We start from the raw sequence: 5,525 nt of genomic DNA, 5'->3' as shown, positions 1-5,525 counted from the left end.
CAAGGGATTTGCTACTCTCTCGTTTACACACACTGGTTACTGAGTGCCTCCTGTTGAACACTTTCACTTCCGGGGAAAATTCCTTGTTCCAGACCAAGCTGACTACTGTCTTCACTGGACATTTCTAAGAGGTGCTTTTGGTCCCAGGGAAATAGCCCGGAAGCTGTGAAGTACAACAGCCTTAGGCCCTGTCCCAAAGATTCTAATTTAATGGCTGTAGGGTGGGGCTAGGACCTCAGGATGATTCACTCCACGGAGCTATCGAGCTATTGTCCTCAACTATAGCCAAGGGGTGATAAGCACTGTTAGACAGAGAAGGAATTTACACTCCCCTTCAGGAAAGACCTTTGTAGGTATGACCTCCTTTGGCTGTCATTGTTCAGAATGGTTGGAGGTCTGGCAAGAGCAAGTCTTAGGGTTAAGACTAAACCCAGTTTATAGGATTTAAGTCCTCTAGATGGGAGATGGGACAACTGGGGATGCTCACTTGTTCACATGTACATCTGCCTTGTGTATTTCCACCAGAAACTGTTCCTCATTATACTGTCTGTCTGGGCCGATCCCTCCTGTCATAAGTTGAGACAAGTAAATTGCAAAGTCCTAATCACCTAATTTTGGTGGAGTCTTTAGGTTTTTCCAAATATAAGATTACATCACCTTCAAACAAGGATAATTTGACTTCTTCGTGTCCTTTTTTTCTTTTTTGCAACAAAGTCTCAGTCTGTCACCCAGTCTGGAATGCAATGGCACGATCTCCGCTTACTGCAACCTCTGTCTTCCCGGTTTAAGCGATTCTCACGTCTCAGCCTACGGAGTAGCTGGAACTACAGGTGTCTGCCACCATGCCCAGCTAATTTTTTTATTTTTGTAAAGGCGAAATTTCACCATGTTGCCTAGGTTGGTCTTGAACCATTGGACTCAAGCAATTATCCTGCCTCTGTCCCCCAAAGTGCCAGGATTACAGGTGTGAGCCACTGCGTCCAGCCAGAATAATTTCAATCTCTGGTAAATGCACCTGATAGAATTCTGCATTTCCAATTTCTTTTTTTCCTTTCCTTTCCTTTCCTTTTCTCCTTCCCTCCCTCTCCCTCCCTCCCTCCCTTCCTTCTTTCCTTCTGACAGAGTTTCTCTCTTGTTGCCCAGGCTGGAATGCAATGGCATGATCTCAGCTCACCACAGCCTCCGCCTCCCAGGTTCAAGCAATTCTCCTGCCTCAGCCTCCCGAGTAGCTGGGATTATAGGCATGTGCCATCACGCTAGGCTAATTTTGTATTTTTTGTGGAGATGGTTTCTCCATGTTGGTCAGACTGGTCTTGAATTCCTAACCTCAGGTGATCTGCCTGCCTCGGCCTTCCAAAGTGCTGGGATTACAGGTGTGAGCCACCATGCCTGGCCATTTTCTCCAGTTTCTTTAAATTTCCTCAAAATTGCTATTTTGAATTCTCTGTCTGAAATGTCACATGTCTCAGTTTCTCTGGAATTGGTTCCTGGTGCCTCGCCAAACATGGTTTGGTGAGATCGTGTTTTCTTGGATGGTCTTGATGCTTGTGGATGTTTGTTTTATGTGTGCATGGAAGAATTAGGCATTTATTGTATTTTTCACAGTCTTGTTTCTGTGTGTCCTTCTTGGGAAGGCTTTCTGGGTATTCCAGGATATGTGTGCCCCAAGCCCAATCATGCCGTGATTCTTACAGTAGAGGTACTACCCTGGTGGTCTTGGATGAGATCCGGAAGAATTCTCTGGATTACCAGGCACAGACTCTTGTTCTTTTCCCTTACTTTCTCCCAAATAAATGGAGTCTCTCTCTGTGCTGAGATGCCTAAGCAACCCTGTGCTGGTTCAGACCCAAACCCAGCACAGCACTGGGTCTCACTCAAAGGCCTGCTATATTCACTACCCGGCTACCACCTATATTCCCTCAAGGTCGTAGAGCTCTAAGATCAGGTGGCCAAGCCAGCCAGGATTATGTCCCTCCCTTTAGGACAGTGAGCTCCCCCAAGCCCTGCATGGGTGCTGGGATGCTGTCTAGGAGCCAAGGTTTGGAGTCAAGACCTTAGAAATGTAACTGATGTTTTATTCTACTGCAGTTAAGCTCCTATGCAAACCACGAGAAAAAAGTTCTCCCCACTCCTGGCTAACTGCGAGATGCCTCCGACGAGGCCTCCTAGTCAAACAACCTTTCTTATTCGCAGGGACCAGGCGCGGTACCTGGTAATTCCTGAGTAAGAGGCTTCAGCTCCCTGACGGGATGAATTAAAAAGTCAAATAAAGGTCGGGCGCAGTGGCTCAGGCCTGTAACTCTAGCATTTTGGGAGGCCAAGGCGGGCGGATCACTTGAGTTCAGGAGACAAACCTGGCCAACATGGTGAAACTCTGTCTGTCCTAAAAACACAAAAATTAGCCAGGCGTGGTAGCGCAAGCCTGTAGTCCCAGAAAAGTCGACTCAGGTGTGAGGCTATCTGGGGAAGGGCTTTCTAACAATCCCCAACCCTTCTGGGTTGGGAACGTTGGTCTGCCTGGAGCCAGCTTCCACTTTCCATTTTCCTGGGGATGCCGAGGGCCGACTAGAGGCAGAAACCTGTCGTCCCGAACTCCTGGCATGAGCCAGTTGAGATCATGGTGCTACTCGGGAGGCTGAGGCGGGAGGATCGCTTGAACCCAGGAGGCGGAGGTTGCAGTGGGCTGAGATGAGGCCACTTCACTCCAGCCTGGGCAACATAGTGAGACTCGGTATCAAAAAAACAAAGGAAAGAAAAGGAAAAAAAAATAAGAGCAGTTGGGAGGCAATAATATGAAAAACGAGAAAAAAGTAACTAAGACTAAACCAAATCGCATCTGGCGTTGGCTTATGATTGATAATCCTGCTTGCTTCGTGTTTTAACTGTCCGAGTCCAGAAATCAGCAGTGCACCTCTTGGCACATCAGGTTGGCAACAAGCGGTATCTAGTTTATCAGGTATCTAGTTTATCATGCCTTGGAACCTAAAAATACACTTCCAAGTGTTTGCTTGTGCTCGCTTACCACATCAGGTTGGCAACAAGCGGTATCTAGTTTATCAGGTATACTAGTTTATCATGCCTCGGAACCTAAAAATACACTTCCAAGTGTTTGCTCATGCTCGCTTACCCTCAATCCAATGGAAAACAAAAGAGCTTCAACCATTGCACTACACCCATGCAAAAAAAGGAAAAACGTCGAAAAACAGCTAAAGCAACATAACTCACCTATTTTTATGACTTGCATTTATGACTCCTGAAGGGGGTGCACCGTTCCTGGAAGTAGTGCAATACCAGGTCGATGCGTGGAGTGGACGGAGCAAGCTCCTATTCCAACACTCTGCTTCAAAAATCCATTTAATATGTTGTCCTCAGATAGAGAACGTATCAGATATTAAACTGATAAGAACAGATACTACACTTGATCTTAGCCAAAAGGCCGAGAAGCGATACTGCCTAATTTAGTGGGGCCACAGCACTCCTTCTCCCACTCATCCTGAGCTCACGGTAAGAAAAATCACCCTCAAATAAAGAAGCACTCTCTTCCCTAGGTTCACACGATGTTCCTTGTTACAATTTGTGACACTGCATAAGTAATACTGTTACAACTTTGGGGGGATATTCACTTTCTCTTTTTGTTCCCAAAGCTCCCGAGCAAAACAGCCATTTTAAATTTGCATGCCCGGCCCCTCAGGCGCTGAGCTCCGTCCTCCCTGTAGGCTGGCCAGGCATAGAACAGGAGAGTGCTTGTGAATCACCAGAATCGCTGGGAAGCTCCTTCAGCTTCATTGCCCTTCAAGAGGAAAAGCCCACAAGGAAATGGACTTGAAGAGTTGTATGAGGCTTTTCTTTCCAACATCTCTTTTTTTTCTCTCTGTCTCCTCTCTTTTTCAGTCCTGACCTAGCTAGCATCCAACATTTCTTTAAACGTTTTTTCACACATACGTTAAAGGAATTGTTTGGTGAACACCCCTATTACCACCATCTAACATAATCTCGTTGGACTTGCTTTATTTATTTATTTAAGATGAATTCTCGCACTGTTGCCCGGGCTGGCGTGCAGTGGCGCCATCTCCGCTCACTGCAGCCTCCGCTTCCCGGGTTCACGTGATTCTCCTGCTTCAGCCTGCCAAGTAGGTGGGATTACAGGCACACACAGCACATCAGGCTAAATTTTTGTATTTTTAGTAGAGACGAGGTTTCACTATGTTGGCCAGACTGGTCTCTGTAAAGGTAAACTTTACAGAGGCTGGAGCCGAACCAGGAACGAAGACACAAGGCAAATGGCAGTGAGAATACCCTTTTATTAGGGCTTGCGGGGGAGGTTCCTCAGTCCAAAGGTGTGGGCTTGGACCGAGGAAGTCGCGCTGAGGGAGGAGGGTAGGGGCTTCTGATAGCCTGAGAGGTAGGGAAGCTGGTTGTGCAAACAGGGCCTGGGGCCTCTTGAAACTACTAGGACAGGAGTAAGGGTCATGAGGAAGGGGTCTTTGGAAACTGTCAACCGAAACTGCTATTTACGAACTTGTGGAATGCAGGTGAGCTACAGGTCATGGGGGAGTGTTACTGCCCAGCTGGAACCTCTGATGTATATAAGTCTGAGGGTGTGTTCAAAGAGGGAAGGAAGTCTGAAAACAAAGGGCCGGTTGGAACAAAGGGCCTCCTACGCAGAGTGGCGCCGCCATGTCGGTCTGGGTCCCTGCCTAACAGTCTCCAACTCCTGACCTCCTAATCCGCCCGCCTAGGCCTCCCAAAGTGCTGGGATTACAGGCGTGAGCCACCCTGCGGGCCTGGGCTTACTTTATTAAATGTGTTAGAGACATGTAATTACATATTTTGTATAGTTGACCACACGGAGACGGGCACTTACCTCTCCCTCCCTCTAGCCATTTCTCAACCGTCTGGACCCGCGAGTTTTCGTTGAGGCCAGGGCGCAGCCCCGTGGGAGGGAACGCTCGCTCCCACAGGTTCGAGGGCTGGGCGGAGCCTTGGGAAACGGGCCCTGATAATCTCTGCTCCGTGAGTGGCGCTGCGAAGCTGCTTCTGCCCGGGAAGGAGGCGAGGGGCGTGGAACCGCCGAGGGAACCACCAGTTTCGACGCCCTGGGGTGGGTCCGGAGGACCGAGTCGCTGGGGCGGCGCGGGGCAGGGGCTGGGAGGTGACCCCGGAGGGCGTCGGATCGGGCGGGGCCTCGTGTGCTTCCCACCCGCGGAGGGGGCGAGCTGAGGGAGGACAGTATAGCATGGTGAGAGCGACCACTATTTCCCTGTGAACGCGAGAGCTCAGACAAGCCACAGGGGGTCAGGGCCGAGAAACCGGAAGACGGGCGAGGAGACCATAGCACCCTCCCAGGAAAGAGAGCGCGAGGGCTTGGGCCAGGATGGGGGCAGTGCGGGGAGTGAGAAGTGGCCAGATTCTGGGTGTACTTTGAAAGCTGAGCTGATGGCCTTTGCGGATAGTTGGGATGAGGGGTGAGAGAAAGGAGTGGAGGGTGACTCCAAGGGTTTGGCCAGAGCTACTGCCGTATTCAG

General features: G+C 49.5%; 1 non-coding gene across 1 annotated transcript; it reads right to left on the bottom strand.

Annotated features, from left to right (window-relative positions):
• Nucleotides 1-3,257: 3,257 nt before the first annotated feature.
• Nucleotides 3,258-3,448, bottom strand: LOC119622243 (U2 spliceosomal RNA). The gene has a single exon (XR_005238909.2). It is a non-coding gene; the product is annotated as a U2 spliceosomal RNA (small nuclear RNA).
• Between the last annotated feature and the right edge of the window lie 2,077 nt (nt 3,449-5,525).

This window comes from Chlorocebus sabaeus, chromosome 16, assembly GCF_047675955.1.
Source record: "Chlorocebus sabaeus isolate Y175 chromosome 16, mChlSab1.0.hap1, whole genome shotgun sequence".
NCBI lineage: Eukaryota > Metazoa > Chordata > Mammalia > Primates > Cercopithecidae > Chlorocebus > Chlorocebus sabaeus.
This window is presented reverse-complemented; position numbering and strand designations above follow the sequence as displayed.